Here is a 17,863-nt window from a genome sequence, read left to right on the forward strand (position 1 = left end):
AAAACCTTTTTGAAATGTTCCAGCCTTTTATTAACTGGGTTACATTCACACAGCTCAGTATCATGTTCTCTCAATGCGACACTAAAATCATGGCCTACATTTACTTTTAGCACACAGAGCAGGAAAAAAAACCAAACAGTAACAATAACAGCATACATCAAAAACCTCATAAGAGTTTATATCTTTAATCACAGCTCAAGTTCCTGGAGTTGCACTGTTATCCTCAAATATATTTTAAAAGGAGAACTTAGTTTTCCTGGGAAAATGGAGGAAAATTTAAAAGCACCTGAAAAAGTAAATAGTAAGATTTGGAAAGTTAGAATGCAAATTAAGAGAATCCATTGCTAAATTTTCATCAGTGGGGATCAATAAAACTGTAGAAATCAGTTGCTAAGGATCATACGCTTGTATCTCCTTGTGTACATTACACTTTTCTCTTAGCCATGGCTATGTTTTACCTCATAGAAACTTTGTGTAATATGTGGCAGGCAAAAGTCAGAGTCACCAGACAATTCAGCTGAGATACTTGGCACAAAAGCTTTGTATGTCAGCACAACATTTAGTAAGTTTTTCAAAATGTTCTGAGTCTCTCAAAACAGTTCCTTTTCCACAAGGATAAGTAAGGTTTCAAATAAGCACTACAACTCAGCTCTTCAGGAATCTGTTCTCCAGTTTCAAAAAGACTTAAAGAAACAGGATCACTCAAAAGAGACCTGAAAGTAATAGCTCTTAATTAAGCCATAGTGATCTTCACTAATGCAACAGCTTTAGAAACATAAATAGACAAAGAATTAGCAGACAACCACCAATACAAATAGAAACAGCAGAATTCACCAAGTCCAAAAATACTCTGCCTTATGAACTGCAGGGAAAAAACCCCACAGGATTTGTGGGGAACAAAATGAATCCACTATTATTTTCCATTATTTTTGTGATGACTCACACAAGAACAAGTATGAACACTGCTCTTCTTAATAGACAGGGAAACAAACATTCTTCTAAGAGCCCATCTATTCTAAGTTTTATCAAAGCAACTTTTCCCAAGAAGAACATCAAAAGCTACTGTCCTCCATCCATATTCTATGAGCACAGCTCTGTACACCACAAGACTAAGAGAAAACCTCAACATTTAGAAAATATTGGGATTTCTATTGTAACACACAATAGAGTGTTTCCTTGCAGGAAAAAACCTAAATGCAAAAACAATTCTAAAATTAAAAACTGCTTATCTTCAGGTTGGACAATGACAATGCAGGACGTATTGGAAAAACAGTCTGCATACAAGTCCCATGAAATAACTTATTTTTAAAGTCTACAAAGATACCTAATTTTAAGCTAAATAAACTGAAAACAAAAATTGGGAATTCCATCTTAAGAACATGAGCAATAGTGCTCGAGGATTTGCAAACTCCAAGGTCCATAGGTTATGAAAAAAAACTATTTAAGTGAAGTTTGGTTTCCAATTCATTCATAGTCCACAATAGGAAAGTTTGCTGTGAGCAGTTTAGGAACAAAATTATTTATTTATTTTTTAAATAAAGGAAGGGGGAAAAAAGAAAAATGTATTCAGAATAAAAGATGCACTTTTAACACACTACCCCCCCGCCCCGCCATGTTCTTCTAAAAGGAATTCCCATGGGCAATAATTAGTTTCGTAAATGGAAAACAAAACCAGTCAGCACACACCACACTTTAAGGCACTTAGTACATCTAGCCTAAGACAAGATTTGTTTAGCAAAAATATGCAGCACTGAAGAAAACAACATATTTTCAGTGTTAAATGCCAGAAACATGACAAAGTGTTCTCTCCCACAGTTCACTTAAGGTTAGCTGCTTTAAGAACATAATCTTTTTCACAATCAAAATGCAATTTTATAATTCTTCATAAGGTTCTACCAAAAATACAGTTAAGTTGCTATTTTCTTCACAAAGGTCACTGACCTTTCTTAAGGAGAGGTTTCATAGGGAAATTGCCTTGGTGAAAAGGGTTCCATTTTTATAAAAATAATTTTTATAATTTTTGAAAAAAATTACATTAGAATTTGCTTCAGTTCTTTACTAGTCTCTAAAGCTTCAGTTAAATTCTGAAAAGGTATTTAGTGTCAAAATTATCCTCTAAAATTAGGCTAGAAATGTCAGCAAAAGTCTACAAAAAAATGGTACTGTTAAATGTAGTTTTTGACAAGTGTCCTAAAGAAAAGGAAGCATAAGCTTTGCTAGACTGTGTACAGAAGCAACCAAGGGAAAGGGTTTGTTAGAAACCCAATCTGATAATTCGCACACAAATAATAACACCTTCAACTAACAAGAAGGCGGCATTCTTGGAAAACTATATATATACTCACTCCAGAGTAAGAATGAGACCTGGATTCAGAAATAGCTGGTTTTAAGGCTTATGTGCAGGCAAATCCTTGAGTACTGCTTATTTCTTTCAGCTCTTGGAAAGTAGTGCTGCAAATGCTGTTATCTCAATGCACAAAGCCAACAAAATAAACTTACATCTAGAGTGTGTGTGGATATCAAGGGGTGCTTTTTCAGTTCATTTCTAACTGGAGTGCTAACCTTATATACTCTCAAGAAAACCAGCACAGGGCTTAGGAGGCTAACTGGCATAGCTTTACTCAGAATCAAGTCGGTCTTTAAAATCTTGTATTTCCACTTCAGTAAGCACTATACTACCTGAAAAGGTAGTAATGTCTGTAAGCGATTAATGGCTAACATATGGCATTGCAATTTATTAAACTTGCATCTTCGTTCACATACTGACATCACCCACAAACAGCTATGTGTGTGGAAACTACTACTTACAAAGTACTTGCTGTGTGGAAGCTTCAAATATCCATACACAGATGATGGAAGAACTTAGATGAGTTCTTTCCTTCATAACTAGAAATATTTTTGTAACCCGACTGCACAGGAAATGGGTTTTATTCCAGACCGAAGAATAACTTCGGCACTTTTTATTCACTGGAGTTGAAACATCTATTTTGTCAACAGCCTCCACAGTTAAAATTTTAAGCAAGGTAGATGTGAAAATTAACTCAGGACTTCCGTACAATTCTTTAACTTAGCAAGCGAATTATACTTGGCTATTGGCAGTAAAGAAATTAAAAAATGTACATGCACTCTGCTCTGACATTTACTTTTAAAATGAACTGACCTAAATTCACTGAAAACACTGAATTTACTACACTAATTTGAGAGAGAAAGACATTACTGGATAGATAGAAGACAGTGCATTACGAGGTCATCTGCAAGACTTGGAAAACTTATTGGCTACCATCTGAGTAAGAGAGAAGCATTACTGTATTTCACAACCACTGCCCTAGGCAAAACTTTGTAGACAACACAATGATTACCACAGGCATCTCACTCCTCAATACAGAAATACAGTTATGTGACCAAGTCTTCTCTATTATTTCCAATGAATTAATCAGAAGAGCAAAAGGGTATACAGATTCTGAAAATACAGAAACTTTCCCTGGAGTGCTATAGAAGGGAGATATCTCATTCTTTATTCACAAAGAATGTTTATCTTGTACTGAGATTAAATAGCACTATTTATGAAGGAATGGGAAGAACAATGTGTTTTCCTTTTGTATAAAAGAATCTTCATCTATGCCAGCTAAACCTTTATTTTATAACAAAACAACCAGTGCAGAATTTATTTTAATCAGTGAATTTGGAAGTGTGCCTTAAAACACACAAAAAGTATTACATAGTATGCACATACACCTCAGACAGGCACATTAAGAAACAAGAAATTCTTGAGATAAACAATATCAGCTTTCTGTTCAAGTAGAAAGGAGAAAAAAAAATTAAACAAGATTTGTAATTGCCTTTAAATACATGCTTGAAGAAGTTAAATCACTATCATACCCAGCAAAGAGATACTGCAGCTGAGCTGCACTAAGCCTTAATGCACACATTTGAAATACCAGAATCACAAAATTATTTGGGTTGGGAGCACAGTAACCTGATATATCATCTAGTTACAACCTCCCTTGCCATGAGCAGGAGCACCTTCCATTACACCAGGCTGCTCACAGCCCCATCCAAAGTGCCCTTGAACACCTCCAGGGATGTGGCATCCACAGTTCTGGATACCCTGATTCTCTGGGCAAGCTGCACCTCACCAGCCCCACTGCGTCCTATATACAATCTAAACTCCTCTTCTTTAAGTTTAAAACTGTTGCCCCTTATTAAGAAGGCCTACAGGCCTTCTTAAAAAAATCTCCATGTAGCATTTCATAGCAGTGGTAAAGATAACAGCATGACAAAACTGGTGGCAGGAAACAGATGATCAAAAAAGACCAATTTTTGTAGAAGCAGATGATCCTAAAGCAGAACAATTAAGTTTAATCACCTGGGGCAAGAGAAAGTAGAATCTGAAGGCCTGAACATAGCAAGTTTGATCAGCATTGAGGATTTAGACACTAAAAAGTTTTGTCTCAAAGACTGCTCATAAAAATCAAATCTAAATACAAGTGCTGAAGGGCTGTATTACTGGATATAGTGCTTAGCATTAATATTATGAATTTGGTTTTTTAAAACTTCACATTAGTGAAATACATCAAATACATCAACAATAGTGCTTCCTTTGGCCTTTTTTTTTTTTACTCTTTCCTAGCTGTATTCCACAGCAACACATAGAACACAGTGAAGGTGGTTCTCAATGTTAACTGTATTCAGTAAATCTGCATGGTTGTTCTTATTCTAGTTGCCTCAATTTTTGTCTCTGTTTGACTAGATTTCAAGACCAGGAATTTGATAGTTGAGTTCACTCTGAAAAGCAGTAAGGAATGCAACTATACACTACACCTGGCAATCAAAACTTTATATACTGTTTTGTTTGGCGGGGTTTTTTTCTAGACACAAAATCCAGTTATGATTTGAACACACTCATGCAGCCACACAGGCTTAAATCTGCACAGCGAGTGCAAACAGTCACCAGAACATACTGCAGCTGGCACTCCAGTTGCTTGTCTGTTCCAGCATACCTTTCATTGCTACTGCTCACACCACTGTGCTCGTCCATATCACACTCACTTCTAAGCAAACCCATTTCTACTCAGATAAGTGTGCAATTCCAGATTATGCATCTCATTTTCACAGCAGACCTTGCATGCACATTACAGAGAACTTAATATTATGACAGAATGGAATATTATAAACTAACTATCCCAAAAAGTTAAGTGAGTTCAGGAGGAATTATTGAGCAAGGAAGTTATCAAACACTTAAAATGGCACTTGCAGCACACAGGGAAGTCACAGGGACATATCTATAGGTAAGTTCTCTGAAGCATATTTTACAATGTGTAAGAACATAAAGTGCATCCATATATACACACACACATATACACAACTTAACAAAAAACAAGGTAAGGCAACATTACTTCCAGCATACCATTAGGACTGAACAGGATAAAAAAGTAAAATAGGAAAAAAAAGTAGTCCACAAATTATTAGCCAGTCAGTCAACAGCAAGAGAAAAAATTATTAAAAATGTTTTTAAAGACCTTCTTTTTTAGATTGCATTATCAGATTATTATGAAAATTATTAAAGTAACAGTTACAGTCACTTGACTAAATTACATGAGGATTAGAAAAATCAGAATTGCAAAAATAACTTCAGAGATGAACTGCCCTCTGTTATTATAGGACACAAAACAACACGAGCGCACACACTGGTTTTTTAGGGTGAAGAAAGGGAAGTTTATTTTTTGACTTTAACATTTATAGATTTTTAAAAGTGATAGTGGATTGGAGGGTGAAAGTGCTACTTTTCTAATGACACTGGACAAACTAACAGTTTATCAAATTACTTTCTTTTTATAAAAGAATGCAAAACAATAAGTTATTTACAGAAAGTGTGTGAGAAAGTTTGGAATGTAAACATCAGAAAGCTTAAAAAATTTTTAAAAAAATCAGAGTAACAGCTCTCCTTCTGCCTGTCTTAACACAACAAGCTGTGGAACAGGAATGGCTGGATGTCACCTGCATTTTGGTCTGAACATGCAAATATGCAAATACAGGACCATTCCTTCCTAGCAGTTCTAAAGTAAACATTGCAGAATATCATAATTGCACAACTGAAATATATTACAACCTACATGGTAATTACCTTACAGAGGCCTCTAACACTGGAAAAATAAACTAAAGGACGAGGTGAAAGATAAAAAACTTGACAATTACATTTTAATGAAGTATTCCTACAGGATGACTTAGGATTGAGTGAATTGAACTTCATCCAGAAAATAACCTGTATCAAGGTCTGGTACTGAAAATAATCTAGACCAGCTTTTTGCATCAGATAGCTAAATTGTTGCAAATTTGAACATATGCGAAGAAAAAATAGTTGACTCTGCAGTTGCTTTTTGTGAACCAGATTGTTTTCTGACTGCATATGAACACAAAAACCAGGCATAAAAAGCATGTAACCAGGCTTGATGGTAAAGTTTTCAAAAGCAGTCCAAACTGATCAGGCCACTACAGTAGGAAGTATCACAGCAAATCACCTCAGGTAAGCAACTCCCATGGAAGCAAAGCAACCAAGCCTGGAAAAAATCTGACACAGCAGAGTTTTTTTCCTTCCACCTCTACAGAAAACAGTTCTCAGAGCAGCAGAGTTCTGCAGACTGTGAATGTTTGAGAACCAAATCACTTCTGCATTAAGCTTTTGGTATGTCAAACATATTTAATACAGTTAATACTGAAAAAACCTGTATGATATAAACTGATTAAATAAATAAATCTTAACATCAAATTACCATGGTTAGAACTCAAACACCAAAGCCTAGAACACCACAGGTGAGAAATGCAAATATGTTTTTCACGCTTTAACTGTTACTCCTGCAATGACCAGAGAAAACAATTTTTTTTAAAAACCTGGACAGGTATTTGGTGTCTCTTTTTGGCAATTTGTTACTAACATTTTCATGAGAGCTGCCAAAAAATACAGCATTCATATAATGGGAAACAGGTGTCTGTGTTCTTCTAATGTAGACTTCCTTTCCAATTTTCTTGGAGATGATGCAAAAGTGTACATCACAAGAAGAACAGGTGGAGATGAAATAAACTGACTCTGCAAATTCAGTATTGTAAGAAGTACTAATGACATAGCAATAAATATCTAGTTTTCTCAATCATATACAGTTTGCCATTTATGCATCAATTTTGTTACTGAGAAGTCTTACAGCTTTTCAGACATGTTTTACAAAAAGTGGAGAGCCCTTTGGCCTTAAACAAAACATATTATTGTTCCCCGTTACCTTGAAATTTCTTTTCATTTGTTTCTTGTCCTGTATGCAAAGATTATCAAAGGAAGTGAGGAAACTAGCCACAATTTTTCAGGTTTATATTTAAAAAAAATAAAATTAGCTAGAAAAGCAATCTACTAACAATTTAAGGTTCTGTCTTAAGAAGTAGAACTGTGCTTTTAGTCTGATTTTTTTCCTGATTGCCAGCAAAACCAGTTCCCACTCCCACAAAATAGTGGGGCAATAATGTGATGATATAAATGCCTGTATCAAACATAACAAAGCTTTCAGAAGCAGAGTTTTGTGATAGCAAGTTGAATAACTACTCATGAATTAAAAAATGGCTGAAAATATCATGAAATATCATGAAGTTAATGGACACTGTAATCCAGGACACTCAGAGGTCTGAAAATTTGCACCTCAGAAAAATTTTAAGTTTTTTGAGGAAAAGAATAAAACCAAACCAAACAAAAAACCCACAAACTCCCCCATTACCACAAAAACAAACCAAACCAACCAACCAAACAAACAAAAAAGGCCACCAAGAAAACAAAACCAAATCAAAAAAATCCCCTACATCTAAGCCTACTCCAGACCATCCAGATCGTTCTACCACATTAATACTCAACAATTTACTTTTTCCTATTGAACAGTAATTTAAAGTTGTCCAATGGTATAAAAATTGGAGCACTTATAGATATGTGAAGTCAAAACTCAAATGCTGAACTGACCTTCACAGTCTTGAGAAGCAGCTGGAACCAATGAAGGCAAGTTTGGTACCAGCAAACTAAGTTCTATTGCCAAGGACAGAAAACAGAAATGGAATATATGTGAGACAGGAAGAATGATAATCAGCAAGCAGTCCAGCTACACTCAAATTTAACAAACCACTTTAATCTTGTTTCATGAGTGTTATACCCAAAGTGCTCTTTCACATTACAGAAGATGGCAACTACTCCAAAGACTGCAAAGAAAATACCTCAAAAGAGAAAATTTAACAACAAAAATAATAACAAAAACATAGTTCTCAGAGCAAGAAAAGTACTTTATAAAATGCACTTACTGCCCCAGTGGAAAGCTTTAAAGGTTAGCCATGCTCAGTATTATGTAATGAGTGAAACATCTGCTGCCCTGGAAACATTCTTTGTTAGAGAACTCTTTCTGTAATTGGAAACTCCTTTGGAAAAAAGCCAAATATAGTAGCCTGAAACAAAAACAAAACAGCAAAGAAAAAGTCAAGAGACAAAAAGTCCAGTGGTTAAATTTCTTCTGGGAGCCCAAATCTCCAAGATTGCTTTTTGTAGTTATTTTGGTGCCTTTTTTGGGTTGGGGTGACTGGAGACTAGGACTTGGGTTTTCAGAGGACAAAGGAGAGAAGAAAGAATGTTGCTTCAAATTCACCTGAGAGGTTACTTCAAGTAAGTGGTAAGAGTCAGAGATATTCTCTTATTGCTCTCTTTACTAAGCATTGAAATAGTTAAGTATTAATATTGAAATTGCTTTGCCAGAACGTCAACAAAAAGAGATTTGCCAGATTAAAGAATCATGGTTTGACTAGATTTCTGCTAGCCATCTACAATACAATCATTCATTTGTCACTTGAAACCATCATCTAAGGGCTCTACAAAACCTTGGTGAAAAACCCACTCACTGGTTTTAAAGAACACAATTTTCCTCACTTTTATCTTTTGGTAAAAAAGACCACATCACTGCAGGAAGGCATCTTTCTTCTTTGTAGGTCTCTTCATTGACAGCTTCCCCACACCAAACCCAGGCTGTGCCATCGATACGGTCAGAGCCCCACAGCCTATCCCCACCCCACTGAACTCTTCCTGTGCCTATCAAAAGCTATGATTCCCATTTCTGGTTGGCCTATGACAACCAGCCTCAAACCACTTGGCTTCAGCATTTTCTTACTGAAAAATTTTCTTCCTCAGCTGCTTTTCAAGCTTGGTGGGAGCTTATTAACACTTCAGAAGTCTGTCTTTTAATCCTCTTGCCAACTCCTCATTAAGAAACTCTCGTTTGCCAAGATGTCTTAAAATTAAGTCCAAAGCAGTTAGAATATTCTTTTGAATATGCTTTTGGTCTTAAGCTGCAGCACTATACTACTTACAGACATATGTCCAATAAATATTTTCCTCAAACATAAAGAAAAGCTATCAAGGGTAGCAAGCTTGAGATTCTCTGTCATGAAGTCCCAGCACATACCAGACATGATAAATGTGAAGTCTGACATTACACCTATTTTGAGCCTTCTTTTAATATCATCATATGATACTCAAAATACCAATACTGTATTACTCAACAGACTGCAGCATTCTCAGACAAAATAGTTACAGGGAACTTGATTTTCTAGGATAAACTATACAGATTTTAGGCAGTAGAAGAAGTCAAATCATTGTCAAGAGCATGCCATTCATTTCTGTCATAATTTAACACATGCCCTTATCTTTATATTTAAAATATTCTTCACACTTATTTTTATGTTTTTGTAGTTTTTTTACCGTTTTGGCACACAATATATTCCTGGATTTAGTAACTGATTTAGTCATATGTTTAAAATAAAAACCCTGTTTTCCTAAAGTGGGCTATGACTATCGTGAATACAATTTGCAATTGTTGACATTTCTATTTCCAATTTCACCATTTAGAAATTAATTAATTTGATTTACTTAGAGAACTGATCTCAGACTTTTCCAAATTTTTTTGAAATTACATTATTTGATCCCATACAACCTACAGAACAGCACAGTCCCAATGTTCATTTGCTGTAGCATGCACAAAAAGTTTGAGACACTGTACATTCATTTCTCTGCACAGGGTGGAGTGGGATTCACAATTTCGTCCTTTGCAAAAAAACCAAAACAAAAAAACCCAAACCAACCAATAAAACCCCAAGCCCCAAAACAACAAAACCACCAAAACAAACTCCTCAAACCCTGCCCCACCAAACCAAAACCCAAACAAAAACCAACCAACCAAAACCACCAAAAAACCAGACGCCTATCCCAGCCTTCACAATGCGCTCCCAAGTATTCAGCAGTAGGATGTCCTCATTTTCCTGCAGTGATACTGCTCCACTGTACGCTTTACCTGCTGGCTCTTGGAAGGGACAGGTGGGATGACAGCTGCGAAGTCAGAAGATTTACCCTAGAGATGGGCTACCATCATTTTAGTCCCTGCTCAAAAGAGAGAGCATAAGCCTGTTCTCTGTGATAACTTTAATTTTTTACACTCTTTTTTTTAACCTCTGCCAGGTCTAGGGCAGTATCAATGCTCCACATAGACAAGAGGAGTAGGAATATAAATGGAGTGACATTACTTTTACACTTAACAACCTGGAGACCTGAAATGCAAAGTAGTTCAACTCAGACATTCAAACCAGAAAGCATGCTAGTTAATGGTGAGAATTTTAAAAAGGAACAACAGACAATTAGACACTTGAGGATCAAAGCAGTTTCCCTCCTCAGATCTGTGAATCATCTGGCTACTAATATAAGTAGAAAAACAGTTTAAGATTAGAGGAGTGACTGTGACCAAATAAGATCTTTTATTCCTAGCAGAATCAGCTGGATCAAAAAGCCTAAGAAGAGGAGGCTTTGAGATGTATAGTGCATACACTGTACCTCTAAATCTCACAGAAGAAAAAAGAAAATCTGTAAATGTCTTTGAACAGGAATTGTTCTGCTTTCTTTAAAATAAACTGAAACGTCACATTAGCCACTACATTCACAGTGAATGAGTCATCATAGTCCAAAAGAACTTCAGGCATTTACATATAATTATCTTACGAGTAGATTTCTACAAACAAAGTTCAAAGCAAAAATGCAGCAAAGTATATGTATCAGAGTTTGAAATGCCTTTCAAGAAAGCATGGGTTTCTTTTAAGAAAGTGTGTGCACCATGCCTTTTTTCAAAGGTGAACTTGCTATTTTGTCTACCCAATGCTGAATGGCATACTTCTCCCTTTATTGTGCGTTAGGTACATCTGGTTTATTCCTAGAATTGTACTAGCATAGCCAGAAGTCCACAAAAGAATCCTGTTCTTCAGAGTCACAAGGATTCCAATATAAGTCCCTGTGAAAGTACGCCACCACTAGCGAAACAAATTTTTGGTTTGCAAAGTCTGGTTTACTTATGGCTTGAGATCTTCTAATATCAGTACAGCTCCACATTTGCATACATTGTTGATTAGTACTGGAAAACTTTAGTGGTATGTCTGTACTTTATTCACAAACAAAATAAACAGTCCTGTATAGGGAGAATTACTACTTACTTATTCACTACTAAAACATAACAAAAAGTGAAAAGAAAGCTAAGGAAGCATGTATCCCCAAGGTTAAGCAAGAATTTAAGGCCAGAAAAAATTTAAGTCTTTCACTGATGATTCTAACTGCAAGAATTCACTTTGAATCAAATAAACATTATACAAGAGACACACACACTTGCTTTTTCTGGTTTCAGCAAAACCTTGAGAAAATAGTAACACATTTATGCAGTTACAAAGTTTTATCTTTTATGTCCTACTGACCTTTGAATATTCAGAACTGAAAACAAACCTGGATGTGACCTGTAAGCGGCAGACTGCTCCCAGGCACTAGCAGGCCACATCACAGTGGTTTCATTACTTTGAAACCTTATAATAAAAGCACTTGTACTCTTCCTCCTCCTGCCAAATCCAAATTTTACTCTTAAATGGATGTGGTACCTGTTCAGAAAACTGAACTTCATAAGGTTAGCCTTCCTATATTCCTTCTGCAAGAACTGGAGGAGGAGCTTCAGCTAGTAATTGAGGGCACCTAAAGTTAGGCTTTCATTGTGAATTACCCCCTAAAAAGAAGGTGGTGGATAACAGGGGAAGAAGAAAGCGTAGAAACTTGAGTCTCCCTGGGCTAAAATTAACTTCTGTCAATATTACTCTTCAGTCACATCTTTGGCAGCTTTAGCAACTTAACAGGTAAAAGACATATATGTTTTACATACATTAAATATTTCTCAAGTTATCCATCTCCTTGAAAGCATTTACTCTGGCAAGGACACAGCTTATTTTTTAGGATTTGTTTCAAGGAACCCTGCAAAATGTATTATCTATGTTGTGAAAAAATACACCTCGGCATACTTAAGCTCATATTACCTGCAAATAGACAATTTTCTGCCACTTCCAGCTAGATACCCAGAATTTTACATTCTCATTAGAATCATTAATTACTTAAAATGTTATTATGAAATGTCATGCTCAGCTGTGAAAGCACAGGTACGTATGACTCTGTAGTGTAGGCAAGCTGCTGCTGCTTCTATTTCCAAGGATGGCTGACTGATCAGCTGTTGAGAACTGGCCACACCAGTTTCCATATTTTGAAATAGTCCCTTTTGATGATTAGAGTAACTAAATGAATTGCTGTGACTCAGCATTTTACTTTTTATTTCCTTTCTATAACCTTCTCTTAGACCCAGATGGATATCCTGCAGAAGCTTCAGGACTTAACTAAACAACCAAAGGTGCCTTGAATTCTTTAATTTCCTGAAACATTACTTAAGTCCTTGAACTTCTTTTTCTTCATATGCTGCCCATAGGTAGCTGTTCTCTTTCTCCCAACTTCAACCATGCTTTAATGCCTTCTTGAAGTAGAAAAATATACACATTATGTAGACAAAGCAGGAGGATATTTTAATCACAAGACTTCTATCTATGTCAGATTTCTTATCTGGTTGAGAGTATAGCCTCTTCCCCAGAGAATGGACAGAGGGCTGGAGCCATGTTATTTGACACCAGGAACAGCAGCACTGGGTTGCTCAACAGGGAAAAAAAAAATGTCTTGCTTTCAGCAGTCAAGTCCTCTACATTACAGAGGTGTGCAAAAGAGAAGAGCAGCACTGAAGAATGCATCAGGAGAGAGACTTCAGCTTATGCATTACTGATCAAAGGCTGAAATTAATTATAAAGACAAAAACTATCACCAAAATGAGCTGGTTCAGAGAAAAATCAAGAACATCAAGGGTTTTGCCTCTTTGGTAAAAATTGGTTAGATTATGTGCTATACCTTCCCTTTGTTCCCAGCTGGAAAACACTTCCATTTCAAGATGATGAAAGCTTCTATGCCTTTGGACACTCGCAATTGTAAACTCAGCTTTTGCTGCTAGAAGTGAATAACTTAATTTGCACATCAATCCTTGATTTACACTATTTTTAATATCTTTTAGGCAGAGGAACACTGGCTCTTGGTTTTTGCTTGAAAAGCATCAAGCCTCTTTAGAGACTTTTTGAGAATAAAGGAAAGGAACTGAAGTGTCACTAAATGCAAAGATGAAAGCAAAGTAAGGCAAAACTGGCCCACTGCATTTAACTGAAACAAAGCAAATGGAATGTTTAATGACATGCAAGCCAACATTCAAAAAGAAACTGTGGGTACATTTTTACTGTTCTTTCGATCAACAACTCTGAGATGCTGTTAAAAAAAGAAGAAAACACAGAAAATAGTTGCATGATTAAACAGAGACCATAATCATAATCTTAGTCATTCTGAAAACTTCTCAATTTTCCTGCCTGCCAAAGCAAACAGTAAACATCAGGACTACATTCATACCCTCAAAAAGCCTGTAAGCAGAAAGAAAGGGCTAAAGTGAGATACTAACCAAGACAAAACTTTCTGCTCAAACAGAGCTTGGAATGCAGAGCACAGCGAACTTGTACTCCTGAAACTTTAGAATAAAGTTTCTACACGCTCACATTTTGTGACAGATGCACAAGAATTAACTGAACATGAAACAATAACACTGCACCAGAAACTATGTTTCACTCCAGAAACTGTCTTGAACTAAGTCACTTTGCTTCTAAGACCAGAGAACTGTGAAGTTTTATCTACACAAATTTGCAGAATGAAACACTCTCATTATCATTACAGGGGTGTAGCATTTCCAACAACACTACCTTTTTATCAGATGGGAAAGAAGCAGCCTCACGTTTCTGTACAGCCATGGGCAACAACTTTAACACAGGGATTATTTCTGTAGCAAACCAGAAATTCCAAAGCCAATAAAAAACCCTAAAACATTCAGTTTACTGTTTGAAGCACTACAGGAGGAAAACAGGTCTTATGATGCAAGTGCAGCAAACTGATTTTCATTTTACAGATCTGAATAAGCAGTATGGACAACTACCAGGCAAGTCACATGGGAAACAACTTAGTAGCTATGACTACGACCCCCAAGCACTATTTTACAGGTCACCTATGCCAAGATCTCCAGTACTGTGAATATCTTCCAAGAAAGCAGTATGCTGCTTTGGTGGGCAATCCTTGCCTTGGGATGACTAGCATGCAGAGGAAGAAAAAGATAGCCTTTGACAGTGCAAGCAACCCTTAGACAAATAGACCTGATTTAGAGGTTACAGGCACTTTTTGTTGTTATTTCAGTCAGAAGGCCATGAAACAAGTAAGAAGGCCACGAGGCCACAAAACTAGCCTTTATGCACACTGCTCTATACCTACAGGGGCCATTTACCTACAGGGGAAATTTATCTGAAAGCTTAACAGTAAGACATAATAGTCAAGAGACTATCTTCCCTTCTTCTTACAACTTTTTCAATATATCTTTTCCACCAAATTCTACTGAGACTTTCCTCCTACTGTATTTTTAAGCAAACCCAGATGGCGTGTCAAGATGAACACTTGAACACACTTTTCCTTAGAGCATATCAAGGCTGAATTCCAAAATCAATTCTCCACTGGTCAAATGCAGACCTAAAGAAGAACTAAGCTTAAAAAGATACCACTTCTAGAACTGTATTTCAACAATATGTAGCACTATCACTCCAAATGAGAATTAAATATATGTTGAGCCAGAGGGATGCTATACATACCAACATTTAATATTCCAATTTTGCTCCAGTTGTTTGTTCTTTGTTTTTTTTTAATGAAAGCCATGTAACAGTTGATCAGAAAGAAATCACACACACAGAGTCATCAAATAAGAAAACATATGTAAGACATGGTCCAAAAAGATGTCATTACTTTACTCTGGGCTATGGAAAGACCAATCTTAACCGAAGAATAAACAGTCAGATGTAACATTATACTTATCCATAAGTATTTATGAAAATGCCCATCTTAACTTGTAAGATTTCTTTTTTTTAAAGATTCAAACATTGAAACTTTAGCAGCAATTGGTGTCAAGTTGCACTAGTAACTGTTTTAACACAGAAGTCAGAACTCATGTAGGCAAGCTAATATTTATATTTCTGGTTTCTACTGAACTTCATTGCACTGCTCAAGACAGACATGCACTATTAGCATTTCATATCCACTGGAATGGTAAAAAGCAGCGTATCAACTAATTCTTAAAAAAAAATTGAAAAATCTTAAAAACCACTTGCAGTGACATCTATAATATAAACATTCACAAACTACCTATCAGTTACGGATTTTTAGTTGGTGTCCTTTGTGCAAAGAATTTGAAATATATATGCTAGTATGGCTGGTTAGTAGTCTGGTTAATCACTTAAGTCTGGTCATGACTGCTTTTCAAAAAAAAATACAAATAAAAAATCTTTCATTTCCCAAACAGACATGAAGTAGTTTGCATTCCACCATTATTTTTTCCCACAGGAACAAAACATTTACTCCCTAACTCCTAACATGCCAGCTTAAAAAGAGTGATGTAAAAACTTTTACTAACTTAGTGTTTGGTCCACATGAAGAAACAGCCAACAAAACTAACAGCATATCTCTTTTTATTAACATAAAAAATTGTGCAGGCTCAAATTTACCTAAACTTCTAAACTTTACCTAAACTCCTATCAAGTTTAAAAACTTCATAGGAAGCCAAGAAAATATTAGAGAAGTTGCACTAACACAACTTAGAGGGGAAAAAAAAGAGTCAAATGAAATGTCCTGTTTGTTGTTTGTCCTTCCCTCACGCAGGTATAAAAGGTTAGCCAGAGGCATTGTTTGACAGCAGCACAACAGTCCATGTCTGCAACGAGTTTGATCTTAAGAAGACAAGAGGACTTAAGAGCGTTAAAAAGATTGGTACAGAATTGACATTAAGCTTAGAATTAATATAATGTTGTTCAGTTTTTGCATCCCTTCTGAGACTGCAGAACCAACAATTTCCAGGACTGTGTTTGGCATTATCAGCACAGTTAATCAGCTTACATCATATTTAAACCGTCTGTGAATATTTTTTCACTGTTTATCATACGAAAGCCCTAGCATATCACCAGATCTTTCCGCTCCATAGGCTATCTGGCTGTGCAGCAATGACACACGAGATATCCTCAGATGATAATACAGATTGATTAAAAGTTATGCATTTAGCTTTTCCTTGTTCTCACATCTTCAGTATTTTACGTTTCTCGCTCATACGACCAACTTCCAAAATACCAGTGTGACTCAGTCAGGACGATCCCTGTTATCCTAACAGCCTTCCCACAGCCGGTGACGATCCCCAGTTCGGCACAGAACACCGCAAGGGTTAAACTCGCTGACGCCGGAGCTTAGGGGAGGAGCCAGGGCATGGAAAGAGAGAGGAAAATGGAGAAATATAGGAGGGAGCTGCCCCGGGACTCACCTGCAGCGCCTGCCACCTGCGCCGCTGGAGAGCCCCGCGCTCCCGTGGGGCGGCCGCGCCCGACGGGAGCAGGGAAAGTAACAATTATCACGGTAATAATTATAGTGAAAAAAACCAGAAAGCGCCTCCGCCCCCTGGCCGCACAGAGCGGGTTAAGGACGAGCCCCGGCGCAGAAGCTCTGCCGGGGCAGGTCAGAGCAAGAGCCCTTCCCAGGGACCGAGTAGGCGCGGGGGAACACCCCGAGCCTCCCTGCCTGTCCGGCCAGGAGGGGAGTTTCTCCGGACAGATTAGAGGGGAAGGAAGGGGCCGTGTAGCCGGGAGTAGGAGAGGGGCTCCCCCGCCGAGCGCTGCGCCCCGAGGCGGGAGCGGGCGCCGGACCCGGCGGCTCGCCCGCCTCCCCCCGCTCCCGCCTGTCAGGCCGCCTCCTCCCCTCCCCTCCCTCCCTCCCTGCCTGCCGCGGCCGCTCACCTGCCGCCGGCCCCTGCCCCTCGAGCGCGCCGCCGGCCGCGCCGCCCCCGCCCCGCCGCTTCGCCCCGTGCCCGCCGCCGCCTCAGGAGCCGCCGCACCCGTCACCGCTCCCGTTTGGGGAGGAAGCGGCCACCATGTTACTTTCTCCCCCTCCAACGCCTACAGGCGGGTCCTGGGCCCGCCCAGAAAGGAGGCGGTGGCGGCGGGGCCGGGAGCGACGGGGCAGGGGAGCGGCACGGCAGGGGAGCGGCGCGGCAGGGGAGCGGCGCGGCCGGCGGCCAGGGGGCGCCGGCGGGAGCGGCCGGAGGCCGGGGCTCGCCCCGCGGCAGCGCGGGCACCTGCAGCAGCCACCCAGAGGAGCCGGCCCCGTGTGCCCGGACACCCCGAGCAGCCGGCCCCATGTGCCCTCAGGCGGGCGGTCCGGCAGGGATACGGGGGTGCTACTCTCCCCGCTGCGGCATCGGTGAGGTGTTGGGTTGTTGCAGGAAAAAAGAAGTAAGAAAGGAAACTTGGCGAATCACAGAATATTCTGTGTTGGAAGAGACGCATCGAGGTTCAGTTCTTA

General features: G+C 38.4%; 1 protein-coding gene across 5 annotated transcripts in view; it reads right to left on the reverse strand.

The window, feature by feature from the left end:
• The window catches only part of DENND4C (DENN domain containing 4C), a 72,521-nt gene extending 55,063 nt beyond the window's left edge, over positions 1 to 17,458 (reverse strand). For 2 of the 5 annotated variants that reach the window (XM_071424943.1, XM_071424939.1), the window contains exon 1: positions 17,299 to 17,458. The gene's annotated coding sequence lies outside the window, so the exon portion shown is untranslated. Of the gene's footprint in view, positions 1 to 7,990; positions 8,041 to 8,322; positions 8,473 to 16,829; positions 16,852 to 17,298 lie in introns of those variants that run through there. The other 3 variants (XM_071424942.1, XM_071424940.1, XM_071424941.1) reach the window with 3 other exon arrangements.
• Between the last annotated feature and the right edge of the window lie 405 nt (positions 17,459 to 17,863).

Source organism: Agelaius tricolor, unplaced genomic scaffold (assembly GCF_023055355.1).
Source record: "Agelaius tricolor isolate 1412-34295 unplaced genomic scaffold, bAgeTri1.0.p SCAF_4, whole genome shotgun sequence".
Lineage (NCBI taxonomy): Eukaryota > Metazoa > Chordata > Aves > Passeriformes > Icteridae > Agelaius > Agelaius tricolor.